At 42.0% G+C, this 25495-nt stretch overlaps 1 protein-coding gene across 3 annotated transcripts in view; it reads left to right on the forward strand.

Moving 5' to 3' along the window:
* fam184ab (family with sequence similarity 184 member Ab) overlaps positions 1-25495 on the forward strand; it is a 158405-nt gene that overhangs the window by 7114 nt on the left and 125796 nt on the right. Inside the window, exon 1 of one of the 3 annotated variants that reach the window (XM_075459368.1) lies at positions 5737-5808. The exons of the other annotated variants lie outside the window; for them this stretch is intronic. The gene's annotated coding sequence lies outside the window, so the exon portion shown is untranslated. Of the gene's footprint in view, positions 1-5736; positions 5809-25495 lie in introns of those variants that run through there. 3 annotated transcript variants of the gene reach the window in all.

Genomic DNA, 25495 nt, shown 5'->3' on the forward strand with positions numbered 1-25495 from the left:
TAGTGACTCACTCGTAACGTTGACCTTGAAGGTTGCCCCTGACAACCAGAAGCAGCATATTCTGCGTCTTTTAGCTCGTTTTGGTTGCTTATTGCTGCACTAACTCATGTCGCAGCAACATGAAAGACACGGAACTACAAACGGGGGAACAAGTAGCTCTGACAGCGTCGGAAAAACACTCCAGAAAAGACGGAAATTGCTGGTCAGTGTTTTCCACCTTGAGGATGGATGTGTTTGCTTGTATTGTTTCTGTAATGAGATGTCTGACCGGAGAGTTCACTTCAGCACAATGTGGTGGGACGTCGCTCCAACAGCCTCCAAAAGCTGTAATGGAACCTGCTGCGATGATTCACAGAATGAAGAATTAACACTACTGTACAGAAGGGCTGATCCAAACCTAATTTCTTTATATTTTGCTCGTTAGCAGCCAGACTTTCTTCCCTTCTCTGAAAGCGGTCTTGAGCAACAGTTCTCCAGGCTTTCTGAAGGTCAATCGTAAATTGTATTTTTAGGCACTTTGTTACTTGCAGCCTGTAACAAAGACACATCATTTGTTCCCATTTCTTTGAAAAACATCAAAGACAACACTAGCCTCTTTCACAAATGCCTTTTCAAACCAGGACCGATGCCCAGTTGCACATTTTGTCATGTGTGAAAGCACAGAGATGGAACAGTGGGTCGAAGTGGATCTGCCGCTGAGCGCCTTAACGGAGGTGAAATGGTCCCACTACATGCATGCTTACACACATTAAGCTGACATCGCAGAATAGGCCACTTACACCGATGGGGTTGTCACTCGGCTGATTCGTTGATGCTGACTTGATGTGTGTAAGGACACAGCGATGCATCTCAGCACGGTGTGCAGCGTGTCCTTAAAACGTTTGAGGAAACTGGACAGAAGAAGAAGTGTCAGGCCTAAAGAACTATCTACAGCAGATGAACAGGATCTGAAAGTGATGTCCTTAAGAAAGAGGAAAACATCCAGCAAAGACCTGACACAGGAGCTGAGAGATGCATCTGGACCTTCAGCTGATCCATCTGCTGTTGGCCCAAGCCTCATCAGAAATGGGCTCCATGGAAGGGTGGCTGTCAAGAAGCCGTTCTTAAGGAAGGGAAACAGGGAGAAAAGGCTGAGCTGTGCCAAAGGACACAAGAAGTGGGCTGAAAATCAGTGGCAGCAGGTCTGATGGAGGGATGAATCCTCCCCAGAGCCCGGAGCTCAACATTACTGAAGCAGTGTGGGATCATGTTGGCAGAGAACGCAACAAAAGGCAGCCCACATCCAAAGAAGAGCTTTGGGATGTCCTTCAAGAAGCCTGGAGAACTATTCCTGAAGACTCCTTAAAGGTAGGGTAGGAGATCCTGGATTTTGAGTCCAGCGAAGCTGCATTTTGAAAATACACAGGTCAAAAGTTCCAAACCTTTTCTTCACTTTCCCCCCGAAGCCACGCCTATAGAGTACATGAACGCGCACGGGCGTGCACGAGCGCTGTTCTGACAGCAAGCATCGATCGTTGCCGTATTCATGGCCGTAGCGACATTAGAGGACAGCGAGGTCTGGACCTCCCTTATTTCATCCGAGGTTTTTTTTTTTTTTTTTTTTTGGATCGCCAAAAATGCCCTGAACTGAATTAAACATAAAAAACCTCAAAACCTCTGTGAAACGTGCTTTGCAGATTGTGGTTAACATCCATGGGCTTTTTTGCCTGTGTGAGTGAAAAAGACTGCGAGTGGAGTGGTGCGACTCGTGGAAGAGAACGTAATTCAGCGGACATCGCAACTGATTAAGCCTGCGCAGCGCAGCACTTGGGCGCAACAAAGCTAACAGTTTAAAAACAGTAGCCTATGCATAATATATAGTACAATACAATACAATAGTTATGAGTAGGCTGTGATGTCTTCTTTGACAACTTTGTGACACAATTTGATAAGTCACTGTTTTTAAGAAGCCGTCATTTGGTTAGTGGAGAAAAAAAAAGACCGACTGACTCCATCAGCTGCATAAAATATGAACATTAAAAACATAGGCTCATGTAAAAGCATAAACTATCCATGAAAGGTAATTTGATTGTAAATTGGAAGGCTTATGATATACATTGATAGACTTTCGGCTTTTTGCGTTTACGTGTGCAGAACTAAGAGAGAAAAAAAACAACACAAAGCGCCCGTGTGGAAGTGGAGCGGGAGAATATCCTTCGACGGTGGGAGGCCTCTGGTCATAGGAGGATTCAGCTTGCATTTGATGAAAAAGTTGATTGTTGAGATTTTAGGTGATGCCATTTGTACTTTTAGGGGCTGTAATTTGCAATGATTTATTTCTACTTGAATATAGTGGTGCAACGGATCATCATTGATCCGTGATCCGTTCGGATCAATTATTTCGGTTCGGCACACACATGATCCGCGGATTGCTTTATGAAAAAAAAAAAAAAAATTGTGCGCATGTTCAGTCCTCACACAGCCGTTACAATTCCTGCTAGTTCCTAGCCTGGGAAATCCCATGCTGCTTTGCGCTCGATTTCATTCTCACTGCAAAGTCAGCCTGGAAACCACCGCCCTTATTTTTGCCAGAGTTTGGGAACCAATCACAGAACGGGGGGGGGGGGGGGGGGGCAGCAAGACGATGACGACGTCCATGCGCTACACCGAAGCTTGTAGAGTGTTAATCCAACATGACAGCGGACACAACATTACCGTTCGATGCAGCCTTAGAAAGTGTTTCGGAGTAGATTCACCCTAGGGTCATTTGAACCGTGACATCCAGCCAAGTAGCCCACCCGAAGTTTTTCCGATATTGGCTGAACATCAGCTGAGTTACTGAGTTATCCCGAATACCTTAGTACAAGCGCTGACGGACCCTGGCAGTATCTCCAAAATTACCACACTAAAATCACATGTCATGACACCAAACTTCTACAGTAGTACAAATATGGTCTGTACTCACCAAACGATGCATTTGGAAGTTTGTACATAGTCCAGGAGTTTATTATTATCAACAACACAAGCCTGATAGCTTCTCTGCAGCTAAAGCTTCGTTGACGTCACTCCTGGGAGCTTCAAAGTAAGATGAGGGTTGAGCTACTACTGTAGACAACAAAGCAAGGCTGCTCAATTTCTCCATTATTAAAATAAATTCACAACTCTACAACATAAAAATTCATGTAGAATATAGCATATAGGCCTACTTTGTTGTTCATTTAAGTTGCTTAGAGCGCAAGTTTACTTTTATTTTACTTTTTTTTCTTCTTTCTCATCGAATTTCTGTCGTCATCTGGTATAAGTGATACAATTGGCTATGAATCGCGCGCAAAGCAGCATGGGAAGAACCTGACGTCATTTGATAGACATTCATAGCGCCCAATAAACGGCTCTAGGCATTCGTAAACCACGCCTCAAATACGAGAAAATGCACCTCTAGTTCCCAGACCACCATCTCATCGAGATGTGGACGCGTCAGCCAGGCTAGCTAGTTCCAGGGACAGGGCTACTTTCCACGCTCTGGGTAAAAGTCTGCAACAGTTCCCTCTTCAATAAGCAAACAGTCCTATGGCTCGTTTGTGATTTATTGTCCTCAGCGTAAAACATGTAGAACAGTGGGCATGGAAAATAAAAGTAGGCTAGACTTCGGTGCAGACTTTGCAGCGACATCACCCCGGTGTTTCACTGACAGGAGTGAAACCGAAAGCGGGTGAACAACCGCTCATCACCGCGGCATTTAGGCATTTAGGCTTCACAATCTGACTTTAAGTTTTTTTTTTTTTTTTATTATGTTGAAAAGAAGATGTTAATTGTGCACTTTAAGTTGATTTCATATATTTCAATTTAATAATTTAAAAGTGTTAATAAACAAAAAGACAAAACAGGTTTATTTGTCTTTTTTTTTTTTTTTTTTTGCTGATCCGAAAAATGATCCGATCCGTGACTCTGATCCGAGGAACGATCCGAACCGTGAGATTTTTGATCCGTTGCACCCCTACTTGAATATTATTTTTCTTTTGGAATATCACTACCATTCATCATTCAGTTCAACAAGTTCAAAGTTACCCCCTATATTCTTTAAAAACATGGTGGTGTAGTATAAAAAAAATGTAAATTTAGTACAGTACATTTAAAAAAATAAATGCTGGTTTATACAATTAAAAGACATTTAAACAATACAACTCTTGTGTGACCTGTAATTTAATAAATACATAAAAAAATATAAATATATATTGTACATTTACATAAATGTAGGGTATATATTAAAAGCTATATAATTTAAAATATATATATATATATATATATATATATATATATATATAGTAAAAATTTTGGCGCGCGCGACCTCACCTATTCCAAAATCCTGGCTACGGCCCTGGCCATATTTAGTATTTAGTATATGATAACTATATGTTTAATAATGCTAGGTGCTAGCCAAGCTGGCTCTAGTTAGCTTCCTGCCAAGCTTCTGGACGCCTAATTCGTTCACGGAGCAGGGTACACGCACAGGGTGAAGGAGGGGGAGGGAGGAGCAGATTGCAGTTTGATAGACGGCATCAGAATCCAATCATTGTTAACGGTCCGTTCAGTATGATTGGATAGTGTTTTTCCTAGATTGTACGTTCTAGAGGCCACTAAAAACTTTTCATATTTGTGTCAAAACTTTTAATTAATTGGTTGCAGTGGGGGTGTGAAGAGTATTTCAAGCAATATGTAAAAAAATGCTCCAGAAAAAGAACCCCTACCCAACCTTTAAAGAAAGGACAGAAAGCTCGTCTGAGAGGGTGTACAAACTATTTACATTTATGTTTGCACCAGTTTCAATAGATCAATGCAGCTTCTCTCTCTTACAGCGGTTCTGGGTGGGTTCTGTCCGGGTCCTCCTGCTTCCTCCCACAGTCCAATAACATGCATGTTGGGCTGATAGCTTCTACTACGTGGACTGCAGGTGTTGAGCGTTTCCAGTTGTTTCTCTCCTCTGATTGACCCGTACTCTGCCTCTCAGATAACACTGGTGGGCATAGGTTGATGAGGCTTTCTCTCTCACACTGCGTTGTCTGATTTGCAGCCTTCTGCTTGTCCTTTGCCAGCATCAGGCCCGGTTACTGGAGCATGAAAACCATTTAAAAATGTGATCACTTTCTCTGGAGCCACTCTGTACATCACAGCGACAGAGCCGGAGGTCACGCTGCACTACTGTAAAGCCTGCTCCCTTATGTAGAATGATTTAAACATATTAGTCATATTTGATCCCGGACACAACCCTCCATATTGGCCTCAGTGTTCGTCACCAAAAAAAAAACCTGCGCAGCATGAGACGTGATGTATGAATGGGCTGATCAATTAATGAGAGTGTTAAGAATAGCTCGGCACCGGCTCCTCTGGGGGCTGCTCGGCTCTTCCTGTCTCACTCTCCTCTGTTTGGCTCTCACAGCACGCTGAATTCCATTAACACCGGCTTCAGTGTCTGTAGCACTTGTAGCCCGGAGCCTCTCAGCTTCGTGTTGTGTGTGCGTGGGCATGTGTGCACGCACATCCCTGTGAGCTCATCATTTGTTGCATTGAAGACCCTGTTTATGCAGTGCAGCTTATGGGAAAACTGTGCTGAACACTGTCGACGTCGTGTAAATCGATAAGTACGTCCTCGCTCGTCAGTCGGCTGCAACGTTACGACTCAAACACCGTGCACGTGTGGGCGTGCCGTTTAACGGATGAGGAAAAGGACAGGGGCGATATGTCCTGGCTCACCTGGCTGTCAGGCCAACAACCGAACGGACGGACATTAAAGCATCAGAGGGCTGAAGGAGAGCAACACATTCTGCTGAAGTGGTAACGAGCTGCAAATCCACAGAATGTGTTCACCGATAAGCCCGCAGCACCGAGCAGATAACAGTAACGCCACATTCTGCATGAGAATAGCAGCTAAATGATTGTATAACATCGTATTTATTTTACTTTAGAAATGCATCTTCATGCCGACTCTCTGGGTTTGTTTCTGTAACGACGGATAATAAAGTTTTCTGAATCTGAATATAGCTCGGACATCACGCACACACATTAGAGAGGCAAGGCAATTTTATTTGTAGAGCACAATTCGTACACAAGGCAATTCAAAGTGCTTTACAGCTACGTAAAATCACAAGAAGGCAATAAAATCATTCCAAAAACAAACAAACAAACAAAAAAAACATAAAAAATAATCATTAATTAATTCATTTAAAAGTGAAGAGTGCAGATAAAATACTTTCAGGTGTCACATGCACAGCTAAATAGGACTGTTTTCAGCCTGGATTTAAACATTGTCAGAGTTGAGAGCATTCTGCATGAGAATAGCATCTAAATGATTGTATGACATTTTATTTATTTTACTTTAGAAATGCATCGTCATGCCAACTCTCTGAGTTTGTTTTTGTGCTTTTCTGAAACGACGGATAATAAAGTTTTCTGAATCTGAATACAGCTCAAACATCCCGCACACACATTAGCATGATGCTGAATAAGCTGCGGGATCCACTCAGTTTGCTTTCGGATTTATCTCCATCTAACGACTTTCAGAAGTTGTGTGAAAGTGTTTGGACCGGTTTCAGATTCTGAATGCAGCACCAGTCGTGTTCAGTGTTCGTGTCCACGACACAAACTTCTGTGTGTTATCCTCCAAAGTCAGCAGGAGCCGTAACAACCTGATGAGAGAGACTCTTCAATCACAGCTCTGTGTGCTGTCATAAAGAGGGAGATGCACAGTTCTATTAGTCAATCATCTTTAAAAGACTTCTTTTTCTCATTGGGATTCATGAGCGAGCCACGATGAGACTTTAAATTGTGAAACTCGCTGACATCTCGTGATTCACTTCTCAGTTTGGTTTCCTTAGAGATGCCACCAGCTGTATTTGGCTCCTGGCGCCGATCATTCCTGCCAAAGCGCAGCTCTCCAGTCCAGCTATGAGCACCTAATCATCCTGCCTGTTCAGTGAGGTTTCCTCAGGATGATATAAAATGCTATGCAACAAAGGCCCTCAGTCAGCAATGAGAAGTGCTTTTAATGTCTGAAATGTGATGTGCAACAATCCACCGAGGCACAAATCTAATCAAAAACAGATTTATTTAACTTCTAACTTGACTTTTTTCTTTGTTTCATACGTATGAGACACTTCTTTCTGATCTGTTTCTCATCTTGTAAATGTAAATGTGTGTTTTCCCTGCACCGCGTCACATTTGCTCCACTTAATACATTTTTTCTCTTAAACGTTGTATGCGGATAGCGTACAAACAACCGCACTCAGCTGCATCACTTAAAGACGAGGAGCATCTTGTTTTCGAGTGCTTCTGAAAACTCGGCTTTTGGCTTTTACTGTATAAGCTGCCCAGGGCAGAGAACGGCCCATGTCAACAAAAGGACTTAATGTGGATGAACGGGTTGTATGTTCAGCTCTTTGGTCACAGAACCAGTGCAGCTGTCCTCCATCACAGCTTTTATTGTGATAAGGCTGATAAGAAAAGCTGATTTAGATACGAAATCCACGCCGAACGCTGACTAATTACAGAGAAATAGACTCTAAAATTAAGCCTTTTCTCTCTTTTCAAGCATTAATGTTTAATACTTTAATACACACAGTCTGGTCCAAGTAGAACGTCTCATGCTGCAATCTGCAAAATTAGGAAATAAATAAAGACGGAAAACAACCGTTAATTAAAGGAACATCAAAACACACTGCACAAGAAGCAAGGTATGCGTTTGTGGAGAATGGGCCTTATTGATTTGGGCTTAATTGTTTTTAATAGGAGTAGTGCTGACTCATCGGGTTGTAAATCAGACGAGCTCCTGGGTGAAAAGTAAAGAAAAGTCTGAGAGCAGGTGGAACATCGAGCCCAATGAGCTCAACGTTTGCAGGAATTAGAGGAGCTGAATTTTGTTCGATTTGACTTTTACAAAAGTTTGATCTTAAAATTGTATTTTCCACAACCTCTACGTTCACATGACCAGAACTGCATTTCCATGGCAACAGCAGATGAACGTCTCTGCGCCTGCTTTTGATTTCTGTTCAGTAGTTTTACACTTCTCAGCCACAACATCGACATTTTATTTAGTACAATTAAATAATAGTTGAATCATTATCCTGCCGTTTCCTTCGCTGTCACCGTTCGGTCCTATAATGTCCAAAATGTCCCCCCAGGGATCACTCTCATCTCATCTTAATGGGAAGACGGACCGGGGCGGGGTGGAGTCGCAGTGAGCCCTGCTGTTGTTTGGATGTCCTTTGGCTGGAGGAAAGGACAGACTGATAAACAGAGACGGAGGACGTGAGGGAGAGAGGAGTAAACAGAAAAGGGCCGAGAGGGGAAAATGAGCCAAAGAACGAAAAGAAAGAGAAAATAAGTATAGAAACACAACTGTTCATCATCAAATCCTGAGCTGGGCTCTGTACAGATGCAGACCGTCATGATGTCACCATGATGTCACCACGAACATCTTCAATGCATCATGTTGTCTTCCTTAAAAAGTGTCACAAAGGTGCATCTTTATGCAGACGACTACTTCCTCTACATGCACTGTGGCTGTACTCCATACTACATACTACATACTGCATACTACATACTACATACTGCATACTGCATACTACATACTACATACTGCATACTACATACTACATACTACATACTGCATACTACATACTGCATACTACATACTACATACTGCATACTACATACTACATACTTGCATACTTGCATACTGCATACTCATCGATCACAGTATGCAGAGCGTTTACCCACAATGCATTTCGCTCCTGCCCGAGCTGAAATCAGCCGGCCTGAAGCTGATTTCTCTTAAGCTCTAAACTCTGTAAACTTTAGCAACATTTGAAACATTTTCAGGTGAGAAAGTAGTCGTTTAGATCCCCAACGTGTTGAAAATCTGACAAAATACCGGCTATTTACAATTTTGTTCCCACGAATTCGGCGCTACTAAAGCTAGCCGCAGTGAGCAACGCACTTCCGGTTATTCTCACAAAATAAAATACCCGTTGCCTTTTATCATAGGGAAAGCCATTAGGATACAATTGGTGCTTTTGTTTTGAAAACAGGAAGTGAACCTACCCTCGTTGCAGCTAGCTTGAAACTGCCGTTTTGACAGGAAATGACGATCGGCGACGTCACGTTACGTTGCATCTTGGGTAGTTTGAGTATGAGTAGTAACCTCATGATGCATACCCAACATTTCGGAGAATCTAGTATGCATTTGCATACTCAAACTAGCATACTAACTCAAAAAGTTAGTAGGAGTAGTATGAGTAGTGGGAGAAGTATGCGGTTTTGAACACAGCCTGTGTCTCCCTGAAAAGGGAAGTTTAACTATAAACAGCTGAAAGATGGAGGAGCTCTTGAGCATTTAATATCTTTAGCAAAACAACTGAAAGGTCCTTCATCAGTACAAGTATGAGAACCATGTCTTGGAGTTTTAATCAGAACTTATCTCTTTTCCTTTTAAACCGCTTCTTAGTGCAGGTCATTGTCTTTCTGTAAACGTATGATTTCCTTATTTCTCGGACACATTAAAAGGTTCCAGTCCAGCAGGCAGCAGAACAGCCCCACGGCAGAAATGAACGGCCTCATTTTGTCACCTGTAAAACAAAACCGGCGCACTGTTTTCCCAAAGAGCTCCGCTTTGATTCCCTCTGTCCGGAGGGCATTACCACAGAAATGTTGCTTCTCTTTGAAAAGTCTTGCACAGTCTTGCCATGTTGGGTTGTTATGCTACACTGAACCAGCCACTCCTGATCGCTCCAGGTTGGCCCGAAGCTTCTTTATTTATTTATTTCTTTAATCGCAGTCTTCTCTTCCTGAGTTCCTGCACATTTTCCTTACTGATCACACAAACAGCTGAAACAGATCTCAAGATCTTTAGTGATTATGTTTAGGAGCCCTTAAATATTCTTTATATTTGTCTTTTTATCTTATCTATTATTATGGCATTTTACCACAATATTCAGACAATACAAAACAGGTTAGTTATCAGTTATTCAGGTTATTTATTCTGATTCTAACCATTCTGACGAGCTAAATTAATCACAGTAAGCCTCGTACTTTATGTGACTTCTGTGTTGAAGATAACTTGTTAATTAGCTGCTATTCTTGGTGTTTGATCGTTCAGGTTCACTGCGAAGTTAACATTTTCCTTAACCGGTGCAGTGCTGGTTGCTCGTTATCTTCCGGTCACTCTTCAGAAACCACATCGTAGATTTAAATGACGACAGGATGCGAAACCAAAGCTGAAACCCTAGAGAGGAATGTTTCTGTTATCGGAGAACTGAAATGTGCTGACGGGGAAGCTGCCGTCCGTGCCTGAAAGGGTTAACAGAACGTCTTACATAATCTGTCAGAAATGGAAGAAAAAGAGGAATAAAACTCAATATGTAAAGATTGGTCCCTGGTGGCCATGAAGACACGAGGAGTAAATCAAATCAGACTTGGACTGTTAAACCGTTCTGACAAGCTCTGTCAAAAGGCTGCCGTTACCAGTTACCAGATCTAGACTCGACGCATCAAGTCGTTTTAATGTATTTTCCTTCCACAATACAGCGGGTTGGGGCGCATTCAGGAGCTCAAATAAAGGAGGAGGCAGAAGAGAGGTTTGATGAGAAATTAATCCCGCCCATAGTTGACTTTAATGATGGATTGTATAGATTTTCCAGCTGACCTAACACACTCCAGAAGCAGCTTTTTTTCATTTTTAATTTTATTTTCAAAGCTGTGATGTATTCAGATTCATAAAAGAGTGAATTATTTGATCTAAGCATTAATTTACCCGTCGCCTCAATGCCGTCTGGGCCCCTTTCCTTTTTTTTTTTTTTTCAGAAGTGAAGAAAAATTGGGATGGAGCTACTTTGAAAAGCCTAAAGCACAGAGAAACTGGCCATGTTGTAACTGAAGCAGAGGGCAAAGAAAGAAAGGAACAGTCCCCATAAGGTTGTGAAAAATGAGGAAAACTGACACTAGATTAGGTTTAGGAAACCATCTATAATGTAATATATCAGGTCTCACACCCAGGCTCCTTCAGCAATCCCCAAAAACACATCTAAGAAGCAATTAAAGAAATATTGATGTCCTCTCCCCCTTTGTTTTAACAATCTTTCACTGATGTTAGCGAGCAGCTAATCAGATACATATCATACCAGTAAGATTTCTACGTCAAAAACAGAATAAATACATTTGTCAATTATTTTTCATTTAGCTTAAGTCTGATGGAAACGTCCCTAAAGGTGGAGAGATGACATCATAGGCTAATTAACATATCTGTGACATCATTAAACCACATTTACAGAATGCTTTGTTTTAGCTGTTTGTTTAACGAACGCTCCTCTCCAGCCACCGATAAAAGCTGCTCTCATTCACTTATTTCTGTTCTGTTGTCAGGCGGTGCAGCAACAAGGGGTCGTTAAGGCTCACGGCTGCCTTTCTGCTCAGATGAAATCCTGATTTTCTAAGCACAGCATCATCTGACAACATAACCATCCACTTAAGTTAAAGAAGAGGTCTGTTCTCAGCTTTATTTACATCACCACAGAGCTGGACTGACAAGTCACTTCTCAATATATTAGCTTCGTCCTGCATGTCGCTCGATCTTTGAGGGCATGCACGGGGTCTGAGAGGTGGCTCAATCAGAACTATATACAAAGCCTTAAGAGTCGGAGCAGACATCAGACTGTGGTTATGTCCCCAAAATATCGATCAAAGCCCCTGTATACAACGAAGGAAGACAAGAAATCTTGACTTCTATACTTTTCTGCACCTGTAATGTTCTGGTGCAAAAAAAATCCAGCAAGACTCCTTGAAAGTATTTAGTTCTGCAAGGAAGCGGCGCACTTTGGTCAAATTCCTGCACTTCTACCCAACCCTTAAAGGGATAGTTCGCCTCTTTTGACATGAAGCAGCCTCGTTTTGGCGTTGACGAATTTGACGATTGATCGGCGTTAATCAATTTTTTCTAAGCCCTAGCCAACTAGCCGGACTACTTTCGTCAACGCCAAAATGAGCCTGAAACTCGGCTCACAGGAAGCAGCAGGGGGTAAGAAGATGTTCATAAATGATATTGCTGATATGGGATGTCATACAGCTTCATGTCAAAAGAGGCGCACTATCCCTTTAATCTTTACATTCTGGGAATAAAGTTCCCCAAAGCCATCCAAATGGCCCCAACAAATCAGCTGAAGGGCTCCATGATCCCTATAACTTGATCCCCAAAAGCAGAAGAGCCATGAGGTAACGCCACGGGGAGGAGCTGCCTCAAGCGAAATCCATTCACACTGACTGAAGTTTGTAAAAACAAGTCCAGATACTTTGGACTTTTGAGGTAGATCAACTTACTCTAAGCAAGCCGCTGGGCTGTCAGTGTGCCAGCAGAAACCTTTAGGGTTCAACAGTCTTATTTTTCTATGTAAAATCTACTGATGTGGGATTTCTGTAGAGTCACAGTCAGCTCTATACGTCGCCGTTTCTTACAAGCTGCTGCATTACAATATGACGACCGGTTACATCACCTGAAAGGCCGACAGTTGAGCGATAATTTGCAGAGTGCAGCTCGTTAAAGGCGTTCTGTGACAAAGAAATGATGAGCCATAAACACAAAAGGCAAGGCTTTTATAACAGAAGTGGAAAACAGGAGCAGACGGGCAGTCTGCAAAGACTCCTCATTATTCACGATTCTCTCAATGGGACAGCCGGCTGATTGAAGAGTTAAGAAGTGAGAGCTCAATACGTCTTCAACTCTGCGATGTTTTTACATTTTTCATGTGAACTCAGGTTTCAAAGACAATGACAAACAGTAAATCATCACGTTTGGGAGGAGAAAGTGGTTAAAAACTACTGAAAATAAAACAGATTCCAATCATTCCGATTGGTTAGATCGTATTCAAAGCTTTAATTAAAATAACTGACTGAATAAAGTTAGTAAAATAATTTAGATTTGAAATTCTTCACAATCATTAAACTGTAATACGTGTTCAATATGAAAGATTCAGACTAAATAACTCAATAGAGTGACGATAAGCTGTTATTAACACGTCTGAATTAAAGCCTGAGAATGTTTTTCATTCAGTGCTGTGCAAAAGTTTTGAGACACCCCACATTTCATTATAAATGTTCAGGAAAACAAGAATAGGGGCAACGAGTTTCTGAGCTCCAGCACAGCCTGAACCCTCTCAGACGAGCTTTCTGTCCTTTCTTTAAGGAGTCTTCAGGAATAGTTCTCCAGGCTTCTTGAAGGACATCCCAAAGCTCTTCTTTGGATGTGGGCTGCCTTTTGTTGCGTTCTCTGCCAACATGATCCCACACTGCTTCAGTAATGTTGAGCTCCGGGCTCTGGGGAGGATTCATCCCTCCATCAGACCTGCTGCCACTGATTTTCAGTCCACTTCTTGTGTCCTTTGGCCCAGCTCAGCCTTTTCTCCCTGTTTCCCTTCCTTAAGAACGGCTTCCTGACAGCCACCCTTCCATGGAGCCCATTTCTGATGAGGCTTGGGCCAACAGCAGATGGATCAGCTGAAGGTCCAGATGCATCTCTCAGCTCCTGTGTCAGGTCTTTGCTGGATGTTTTCCTCTTTCTTAAGGACATCACTTTCAGATCCTGTTCATCTGCTGTAGATAGTTCTTTAGGCCTGACACTTCTTCTTCTGTCCTCCACTTGTCCAGTTTCCTCAAATGTTTTAAGGACACACTGCACACCATGCTGAGATAAACATGAACAAATGAACAAATGATGTGTCTTTGTGGCAGGCTGCTAGTGCCTAAAGATACTCATTAAATAGCTTGAATGATTCATAGGTCAGTGTTGAGCCATTTCGTACTGAAGGTCCCAGAAATTTCATCTGGAAGAGTCCAAATTTGAGTCAAACTGTATTTATCAGCTGTATCCATGGCATCCATGATGATGAAGCCTGCTTTAACAACACAGGTGGTATAGTTTTTATTTGTTTTTGGTGTCTGACTTGCAATAAGATGGCCGTTAGCCTGCGTGTTGAATGGACTCAGAGTAGCTGCATGTGTGTGAAGAGTAAACCTGCAGCTGCTGTGACTCCACAGTCATTCTGCTGACACTGCACAACCTGCAGACTCCCACAACTTCCAGACGAAATGGGACACGGAGAGAAAGATTAGGACCGGATGCAGGTGAGATGCACCAAGGCACCAAGCACAGACCTGACATTACTGCATGCAAGAAAAAAGTCAATAAGTTTTGTCAATAAGTGCGCCGGTGGTTGTGTTTTTATCTTGTAGTAAGACAGACGTCCTCCATTTTACAGGAGGCTGAGTAGGAAGCAGGTTATGGAGTGTAGCTCATCCTCCAGCAGCTGTGGACACACACCTAACACCTGAAACCAGACATCTGAGGCTGAGGTCAGATTGGATCAAGCTGTCGCTGCCGCCATCAGCCGCAGTGTATCTGCCAATGGGTTTGCGGTGCGTTTAGCCTGTGGGCAGCGTCCGTGTCAGTCAGGGTTCTCCCAAGCAGTGAGGGAGACCGCTGGAGGGACACTGGACTCACACAGCAAAGCATGCTGGGAAAACGGGAACAGGAGTTTGTTAGCATGAGTGTCGCTGTGCTTTTCTTCTCCAACAGAAGACTGTCGTTTATCTAGAGCGGCGATTCTCACTTTTTTTCTCACGAGCCACATTGGCAGAGCAAAATCAAGGGAAGAGCCACTTTTACGACGACATACTAAAGTCCCCTTTTGCAAATATGCATTTCTAAATATAAAACATCCCACAAAAAGAAACAACACAGTCAATACATTTTCAATTAAGATCATATTTACCTTAATACTGGGATGAGTGGAAGCTGGCGTGCATGTCCTCGACTTTCTTCATGTTGTATTTGTAGTTTGTTGTTGTAATCATAGTGAGACATTCAAGGTGAGCATGGTTTTTGTGCTGGTTTTTGCCCTTTTTTAATTAAAAACCGATCCATTGTGCCTAAATCTCGCACTTGCTAAAGGAGCTAGCGTGCACTAAGCGGGCTGCGTTGCCAGGTTTAACAGAGCCCCCTTTAGGAAACACCATTAAGCCTTAATTAATACGTAATAAAAATACTACACAAACGCAAACTTAATAAAAATACTTAATACTGTGCAGTAGTCGCTGTATGTTATTTGAAAAAATGTATTGTTATTGTTACCATATTGTTATAAGCTACTATGCGAGTGCGAGCCGCCAATTAAAGCTTGAGGAGCCGCGCAATGAGTATCTCTGGTTTAGGGTTTCGAGATGAAAAGCAGGGATAGTGGATGAAGGCATTTACATTAAAGATGCATCCTTAAGAATGATTCTGCATTTCACGTGTTGGATCTACATTTCATGAGGGAGAAAGTCGGCTTTAATGTGGAGAATTGTGCCGCTACAGACCTGAATTAATGTTCTTCTGTGTGTCAACCAACCTTTCTCTTCACCCTGAACCCTTTTTTTATGGCTATAAAAATGTGAAAATGCTCTTTAACATTTCTACCAGCTGCAGAGCATCATTTAAAGATATCGTATCAACATTTGATACCTTTTGGTGAATAAATGGCGTTTTGGGTCTTCCTCTGTGCTGGCTTTCCTTTTGCTCTTCGGTTTAATGCTTGCTGCTTAGTTTGTTTACTTCCTGTTTTATTTAGTAGTATTTCCCCCCCGTGTGTCACGCCAGGTTTCCATCACTGATGGTCTCACTTGTGAATTACTCCCTCAGTACGCATCTTCCCGTTTTTCCTGGCACTGCCAGATCTTGTGAGCTGTTTGTTGCCGTCACTTTATGCGACCCCTCTCGTGATTTTCTTGTTGTTTATACCTCAGTTCATCCGTCCTTTGGTTCTGTTTTGGTTCTGTTTGTAGTTTATTCCCCTACCAGGTGAGCGCCTTCGGTTGCTTTATAAATAAAGCTTCTGTTGTCCTGTATTTGGGTCCTCAACCTCCTGCTTTTTCCTAGATCCGTGGCAAAATGTGCTAATCAGTCTATAATCAGCTATTGTTGTGGCTCCCAAATTATCATGAAAACAGCAGATTTTGCTGTATTTCACTGAAATCTGCCGTATTTGAAAGACATCAGAAGAATTTATCCGGGTTGTGCCAGCAGTCGGCTGTAGATCCGTTTTAATGACGACAGTTTACGGCATCATAACTGTATCCAGATATTTAAAAGATCAGCAACTTTACACAAGTTTTCACCACTTTCTTCTGTTCATTTGGCTCAGACTCTGCAAAAATAATCAGGTGCCACAGCAACTTGTTGTAAGAACCATGAAGCAGGAAGGTTTTGAGGGAGCTTTTATGTATCTAATAATGAGATCTGTCAGAATCTGCTGACCTGCGCCATCATACGCCAAATGAATTAGCTGCTGCTGTTTGGGCCTGGCTGCAGTAGCTCAGACCGGGAATGCATTAAAAATGATAAATATGGAAGTAAATCATGTTGAAAATGTTGGAAAATGTCAAAGGAAACGAACAACCTCTGCAGGAGAAAAGCTGTGAGGCGTTGGTCGACAACAGAAAAGCAGCTGAATGAGATCACATCAGGCTGAGAGTGGATTAGAGAGCAGGAGATTGTAGCTTTGGGTCTGTGCTGCTGGTGACTCAACTGACCTGATTCTCCACAGCAGCAGCAGCAGCAACGCAGACAGAGAAACGCAACAAAACACACATCTATCTCCTACCTGTCACGCTGCACGGCATGCTGGGTTTTCATGTCTGCTTTACAACGGTTACGCTCGTTGTTTCTATGTTTTTTTTTATCTTTCTGCTTTCCTTAGATTCAGTCCTGATGTGATGTTTCTGGTAGGTTCATGGTTTCAGTTTGGTTAAGTTTAGGCAGATTCACAGCATTAGCACCAAGTTAGGAAGCTTGTCTAACAGATAACAGACATAAGAAGAACAATAAATACAAAATATACCTCTTTTGTATGTAGATAGATATATTTTAACCCCTAACTGCATTGACTGCTCCTTCCAGGATGCAATTAGCATGGTTGGCTACTACAATCCAGTTGTTAAAGGCACTGAAAGGTTAGATATGGGATGTTTTGTTTGCAGCAAAGCTCTTTTTGCAGGTTGAAGATGAAGCTGATGTGATGTAATGCCACAATAACCAAAGAACGCTCTCCCTGCGTCTGGTCTACATTTACATGCCGGCATACACAGGTCTGTGCCACCCACCATCTGTGCTAAATGATGTTTGAAGTTTTAGTCTCCTCTAAGGTCATAGGATTCATCCTTAGATCAAACGTATACATTACAGCTGAGCGTCGCCTCAGATATTCAGACAGGACACGCAAAAAGCCTTTTAACTCAGCAGCCGTAGGTGAGATTCTGATGGGTGTCTCAGCCGACGTTACTTCCTCTGAAGTGCTTTAAATCGCTGCTTTTATCCTGTAGAGCAAAACTGACGTGCGTGAAAGCACAAAGGCGGCTGCAGGTAAGAGCGACGTGACGATGCGTCCGTGTCAGTTAGCGACGCGAGCGCTCCATCTGCACCGCATGCAGTAACTCGCTCCGCCTCAGAGCAGCAGCGGGGATCATTATCCCGATTTCTTTTCCTGGAAAAATGTTTGCTTTGACTACATCTTTCAATCTGAAAAACATCCTGCTTATACAAATTTAGATTTAATAATGAGTTATTTACTTTTATCTTAATTCTCTGGTGATATCCTTCCAACCACGGCGGATAGAAGTTTGCTATGAAATTATCCTTATCAGTGGGAGTTTTAATTGGTCATAATCACCCAAAGTAGCTCAATCATCATCAGTCTGCGGGTGTGTTGTGTTTCCTTTGCTGGTTAGATTGCAGCCGACAGCCAACCTGCGCGCTTCCCTTCCTTAACTCAATCACGGCTCTGACGGCGTGCGTCACCAGCTGAGGGAAAATTACCGGGTTTGAATGAGCAAGATTTTCAGCCACTTATCTCTCGCTGACTCGTTCTTTCACGTGTGCCCCAATCATCACCTTTCTTTCAATCTCCTCCCATGGTAGAGAGGCCGCTGTGTCTAGTTACCATGGCAACCGGCGCGATAAGCCTCGGCAATCAGACGTGTGTGTAAAAAGCGACTTCTTATGTTTAACCTCGCCCTCCCTCTGTCCTCACCTGCCTGTGCAGAGTGTAATTACAGTCGACCCACTCCTTTCTAAAAATGTTTCAACTCTCAACAGGCACCTGTGGAAACTTTAGCTTTCTGCAGTCTGAGGACAAACTTTCCTCCGACTCACTGAAGAAGCACGACTTGTTGCTGGAGGGAACAACCACCTGCCTTCCAATGCCATGAAAAAAGCTAGAAAACACTCCCGGCTGCCACAACACACAGCTGGAGCTGACACGGAGCTGCTGCTATACTTCCATTTATTTATTCATCGTCCTCTCTATAAGCTCCAGCTATCTTTCACTGTTTGTGTTGTGAACCTGTGCACAGATACATGAATAAGAGGTGCTTATCTGTTCTTATGTTATTGCTGTCATTAAAAAGCAGATTAAGCTGAATTTAGCAGTGGGTTGGTGTAATTATTACAGCAGTAAATAAGTTAAATTTGACATTTTCTGCGCAGTTAGCGGGTTAGCAGCAGGTTATATTCCCTGTTCAGTCAGAAGTTTTTGCACATTTACTCCATTTACTTAATTTTGTTTTTATTAGTTTGCATTGATAAACCAAAGAGTTAGTGTTCAGTACTATTCTAACATTGATTATTGCCTTAGTCTGACCGAAACTGGACTTTTTAAATGCATGTAAACATATTAGTCTGACCGAAACTGGACTTTTGAAATGCATGTAAACATATTAGTCTGACCGAAACTGGACTTTTTAAATGCATGTAAACATATTAGTCTGACTGAAACTGGACTTTTTAAATGCATGTAAAGATATTAGTCTGACTGAAACTGGACTTTTTAAATGCATGTAAACATATTAGTCTGAACAAAACTGGACTTTTTAAATGCATGTAAACATATTAGTCTGACCCAAACTGGACTTTTTAAATGCATGTAAACATATTAGTCTGACCCAAACTGGACTTTTTAAATGCATGTAAACATATTAGTCTGACCCAAACTGGACTTTTTAAATGCATGTAAACATATTAGTCTGACCCAAACTGGACTTTTTAAATGCATGTAAACACATTAGTCTGACCCAAACTGGACTTTTTAAATGCATGTAAACATATTAGTCTGACCCAAACTGGACTTTTTAAATGCATGTAATCATATTAGTCTGACCCAAACTGGACTTTTTAAATGCATGTAAACATATTAGCCTGACCCAAACTGGACTTTTTAAATGCATGTAATCATATTAGTCTGACCCAAACTGGACTTTTTAAATGCATGTAAACATATTAGCCTGACCCAAACTGGACTTTTTAAATGCATTTAAACATATTAGTCTGACCCAAACTGGACTTTTTAAATGCATGTAAACATATTAGTCTGACCCAAACTGGACTTTTTAAATGCATGTAAACACATTAGTCTGACCCAAACTGGACTTTTTAAATGCATGTAAACATATTAGTCTGAACGAAACTGGACTTTTTAAATGCATGTAAACATGTTAGTCTGACCCAAACTGGACTTTTTAAATGCATGTAAACATATTAGTCTGACTGAAACTGGACTTTTTAAATGCATGTAACCATATTAGTCTGACCCAAACTGGACTTTTGAAATGCATGTAATCATATTAGTTTGACTGAAACTGGACTTTTTAAATGCATGTAAACATATTAGTCTGACTGAAACTGGACTTTTTAAATGCATGTAATCATATTAGTCTGACCCAAACTGGACTTTTTAAATGCATGTAATCATATTAGTCTGACCCAAACTGGACTTTTTAAATGCATGTAATCATATTAGTCTGACCCAAACTAGACTTTTTAAATGCATGTAATCATATTAGTCTGACCCAAACTAGACTTTTTAAATGCATGTAAACATATTAGTCTGACCCAAACTGGACTTTTTAAATGCATGTAAACATATTAGTCTGACCCAAACTGGACTTTTGAAATGCATGTAATCATATTAGTCTGACCCAAACTGGACTTTTTAAATGCATGTAAACATATTAGTCTGACCCAAACTGGACTTTTTAAATGCATGTAAACATGTTAGTTTGACTGAAATTGTCTGAACTCAGGGCTAACACACCCGGATGATGAGTCACTCTGCATGTAAATGCTCAAAAGCTGAAGCATTAGAGCCAGACTGTTGTTCGGCTCTAATTAAATTCAGAATTTTATAACCGGAGCCTCATCTAACGGTGAATTGAACTAAGTCAAGTCATGTTCATTTCTACAGCTCATTTAAACACAGAAAGCATCATTAAACACAATCCCAACACATTTAAAACAATGAATACAAGCTATAAATGAAAAAATAAAAAGCAGTGTTAGAGCAGATAATGATGTGATGATAAAAATAACGAGTTAAAAGGGTGACGGCCAACCTGGAACAGGATTTACGGTGATGAGCTCTAAATACTGATCTCAGAAGTTGCTGACAACAATCAGTGGGGTTACATGGCACTGAAAGGATCAGATAATTGGATAAATTACAATAAGAATGAGTTATTAAGTGCATGTAGACACCTAAATCAAACAAGAAATTGGATCGGATCGGATTACTCGTTGTTAACAGCTAGCAGCTAACACTTAGCACGATGATTTGAAGCTAATCCTTGACTGTTTATCAGATAACAAAGTCTCTGTCTTTTTAAAAGGAGAATCACTCAACAGCTGGTTGATCTTCAGACGTTACAGAGCAACTTTCAGCTGTTTTCAGCTACGCTAACAGTTGCAGCCGGAGTCTAATATCCTCTTGTGTTGTAGCAGAAGTAGGAATATTCATTTTTCATCTAAGTATTCATTTTTAAATAAGTTCTCCTGCTAAGGCCTGAACTCCGTTATTTCACATTATTTCTCATATACTTATGTACCAGCCGGAGTGTCTTCAGCACTTGTTACAAGCCGTCAGAAACACTGCACTCTTGTATTTTGATGGCAAGCATTGGCAACAGATATGTGAGCATATTTCTGCTTCTGCCACTGTTGCTGATCATCAAAGTTTTGGAAGCCTTGCACAGTGCCCTGGTGAATCAATGCACCCACACACATCTCCTCCCTTCCTGTCATCCCTCTCACAGTCTGCAGACCTGTAAGAGGAGGATCTGTCCACGCACACACCCCCCCCCCCCAAAGGTTTCAGGAGAATCTGCTGTCTGGGGCATTTGGTCAGCTCCATCTGTCTGCTCTCGTCGAGCATCAAACACATGTTTTTTCCTGCTTCTCTCGCCTTCAGTGTGATAAGTGAAGGATTGGACGTTTGTAACCACAATGCACTCCATCTCACCTCAGTTCATGTTTACACACAATCTTTTTAGTCTTTAACTGAAATCATTCCAGAGCCATCCAGTCACATTCAATCTTTCATAAAAGTGCATCCTTCACCAAAGCCAATGCTGTATTTCACCGTTCTAATGCAGGGATGCAGATCCACATCAGAACTGAATGTTGTCCTCCCGTCTTCTTGCTCCAAATCTTCACCAAGTTCCAAGAAATTCAGCTTGGCAGATTTTCCCTAATTTTGTACACAAATTGGTAGGATGCTGTTATTTAGATGCAGACAGTCCAAATCTTTAATCCTGACTGTCATCCAGACAGGTAAAGGGAATCTTTGGTCAAAGGTATCCAGTCAGACTAAATTTAGACCCCTTTGAGCTGAAGCTGATTGATTTATATATCACACAAACGACTGTAAATATGTAAGATGCACAATCCAGTGGGCGTAAACTGGAATTTCAGAGTTTAACTGTGCTTATAAATGGTTGGTTTGCACTCTGGATGTCTGATAAGTCTTTTCGACCACTTTTCAGTGACTGAGAGTGCTTGTGTAGTTGTGAGTTTGAAGACAAAAGACAGAAGATTCAGAAGTGTCAGTGGTGGGCAAAATATGGGACTGCTTTCAGGACTCTGTAAAGGAGAAAGTTGAAACATGACAATTAAAGCATTATTCAGGAGAGAATGGCCCCATAATCGGGTCACGTTGGTGCCATAAATTATGGGTTGTTAGGTGAAGGCCTCAAGTTCGACTTACCAACACCAAGTTTTGTTTTTTTAAGGGTGAAATCTGGGCTAAATGATGGTATTCAAGTGTTGAAATAAGCACATCTACTGAAGTAATGATGCTTCTGTTGGAGTGAAGCCTCCCTGGCACTCGGTCTGCTCTGAAACTGGGAGGTTTGGGTGCTGCGTCAACACCTTTATTGTGTTCCAGAGGAGTTAATGCGGTGTGGAAAAGCTTGTTGTCCTACTTGAGGGAGCCATTGCTGTGGCGGGGGCTTGGTCTCCAATAAGATGGCAGCTTCCTCATGGATGTCAGGACCCAGGTTTTCCTGTAGAAAACGTTGCTTTTTAAGGGTCTAATTTAAGGATTTAAGGTATATTTTTATTGTGTTGTCTTCTCTCTGTAAGACTGTGACTTGTCTTTTATCTCTTTATTTAAACTCAGATCGCAGCTCATTGTTAGAAACCCGACTTAAACAATGCACAGTTCTGGTGCTCATTCTCCCGCTGGAGTTGAGGACCTGTTACCTCTGCAGAGCCGTTGTTTTGCAGAGTTTCACTTGTCCTCTTTTGCCACTGAAGCCTGCGGCTGCTGCTAAACTGGGGTCACAACATGGTTCTTTTAACTGAATGAGCTTTAAAGGACATTTGGATGGAAATGGATGTTTGTCCTCCTGTCACCGAGTCCCAAGAAAATCCCAAAACTCCTCTTAAGGGTACACAGCCTGTGCAGCTAAAGAGTCTGTAGAAAAAAACAACACTTTTCCTTCGTTCCTTAATTTCCTTTCATTTTCTGACAGTTTAGTTCTGTTTCATAAGTACCTAAAAGTGCAATGTGAGCATTAGATTTTGAATGTTATGACTTGAACTCATTTTGGAGGCAAAAATGTCAAACATTGTACTTTCTGCTTCTGAACCTTTAACAATTGTGACTTTTCACAGTTTTGTGAGATGAAACTTCAAGGATTTGGGCTTTTAACCATTTATTAACCATTAAGATAAGCCCTCGTTACAGGAAACATTAGTTAGAGGCCAGGTTACCTTAAATGGGAAGTTCGTTTTTAAACCTGGACCTTATTTCTGGCATAAAATACGTTCATCTACTCACCGATAACAGTTTGGTGAAAGTCGTCGTCCTTCGGGAGATATTTAGAGAGAACAGGACAGAGACAATACAGCCTCTAAATAAGGCATTATCTGTCTTTATTTCACCAATACTTTAAGACCAATGAATGAATGAACGCGTACTATTGCACTGTTAGCTCAGAGCTGCCGTGTTGTTGTTGTCCAGGGCTTTCTACACACGTGTCTGGTGGGATGATGTCATCGACGTGCGCCGCTGCTTATTGACTCCGTGCTCTGTGACGGTCGGCTAACTTCACACGGAGTTTGCTGCTGCTAGTTTTGTGCAACATGGCAGGATATTTATCAGATTTTGACGACGACTTTGAGTACGATGAACGTCCTTATTGGAGTGAATAAGCTGTGCTGCAGCAGCGCATGTCGATGAAGTCATCCCACTAAACGCGTGTGTAGTGTTATGGGAAATTTTATATCTTTGAAACCCCCACAACAGGCTTTCCAATCCACATCACCATTTTCAATTTCATTTCTCATCAGATGTAATAGGAAGGTAAGAAAAACTTCCACCACAGTAGAAAGCTTCCGAAAGCCCCCAATAACAACAACACGGCAGCTCTGAGCTAACAGTGCAAAGTATTGGTGAAATAAAGACAGATAATGCCTTATTTAGAGGCTGTATTGTCTCTGCCCTGTTCTCTCCCGTTATATGGATATACGCCGATCTCAAAGGATCTAAATATCATCCGAAGGACTTTCACCAAACTGTTATCGGTGAGTAGATGAAGGTATTTTATGCCAGAAATAAGGTCCAGGTTTAAACAGGAGAGGTCTGCCCTTGACAGGCCGGACCGGCACGTTTCTTTCATGCCATTTCATCCTATGACTTCTTCCATCTGCTCCAAAGACGAGCAGTAAAGGAAAACATCATTAGGTATAACTACTGCATGACAACATACACGCAGATGCTCGCACACACAGAATATGCTTGTGTGTGTAATGCGTTGTCCTCAGTCCCAACAGATCAGACTCAAAAGCTGTCAGCCCTGTTCTGCCTGTGAACCGAACACATGGGGCCGCGGTGCCGCAATTAGCCGAGAAAAACCCCGTCCAACAGACCCTCTCATCACGGATAAATAAAAGACGGCCACGGCAGAGATCGTTTGTTATTTAGTGGGTCTGAGCCTTCTCTGTGACGACGAGAGAATCTGTAAAACATGGAGGATACTTAACATCCCTCCCTGTGGCTTTAAAGAAAAGACTCCAAGTACAAAGCAACGTTAGGCAGATGTTACAGTTGCTTTACAGATAAATCAGTTTACATGCATGTAGCTTATGGCTGTAAAGTGTGGGCCAACACAGCAGAGCATTAACATTTAAGCTTTTGTTTTTGACTTCTAATAATGGTCCGTCTCATGCGATGTTCTGCATGTATCCTTTGGAATCTTATATCTTTAGCTCTTTAGCTGCCAGATTTTCAGCTTTTTGTTTTTACCAACTGCTCCATCCATCTGCCGCTCCATTGAGATTCATCACACGGCTCTGCTGTTCCCCTCAGCTCTGTTTCCAGCAGCGGGAGGGAAAACAAAGCTATTATAAGTCACACACCCACCTTCACCAAATGCTAAAGTTAGCAGCAAACCTGGAGACATTTCTATCCGAGTTCCAATTTCTATGCATGAACTTCACCTTCATTCAAGGTAGAGCGAAATGAGCAGATTGATGGAGCCTGTTTCCTCACTGCAGCGGCACACGGCCAACTGCAGCATGCTGAGACGCCTGTGGAGAAAACATAAAAGGCTGCCTAGCAGACCAAAGAGATAACAGACTAGCTGTGCATTGGTATGTGCGTGGGCAGGCCCTTGTGAGGAGACTAACGCAGAGGAGATGGTTGAAGCGGAGCTCCATCCCGTTGATGCCCTGACAGCCGCTACATGGACCTCGTCTCCTCTCTGCTCTGTGCTGACAGGGAGAATAATGGCATGGGGAGATCTAACTTTAGAGTTATTCTCAGTGGAATCCAACACTTCTGGCTTAAGAGTTGCTAAAGAGTGTGGGTCTGTGTGCTGAAATACATGAAAACTGTGTGGTGCTCGATCTAAGAAGGAGCTGTTTAGTGGCTCCCAATCTGATCTGGCTTTAGATTGCTGTAAATGTTTTGGATAATCATGCCGAAGTTTAAGCACCTTAAAGCGAAAAGATGAGAGTTGCTGACATCCTTAAAGCCTCCAGGAGAGAAGGTTTTGTCTTGCATGGAGAAGCTGCGTTCAGCTTCTATGCTCCACATGTCTGGAACAAACTCCCAGAAAGCCTCAGATCAGCTGAAACACTTTATTTGAATAAAGCTCCAAATCTGAAGCTTGA

The sequence above is a fragment of the Odontesthes bonariensis genome, chromosome 24, assembly GCF_027942865.1.
Source record: "Odontesthes bonariensis isolate fOdoBon6 chromosome 24, fOdoBon6.hap1, whole genome shotgun sequence".
Classification (NCBI taxonomy): domain Eukaryota; kingdom Metazoa; phylum Chordata; class Actinopteri; order Atheriniformes; family Atherinopsidae; genus Odontesthes; species Odontesthes bonariensis.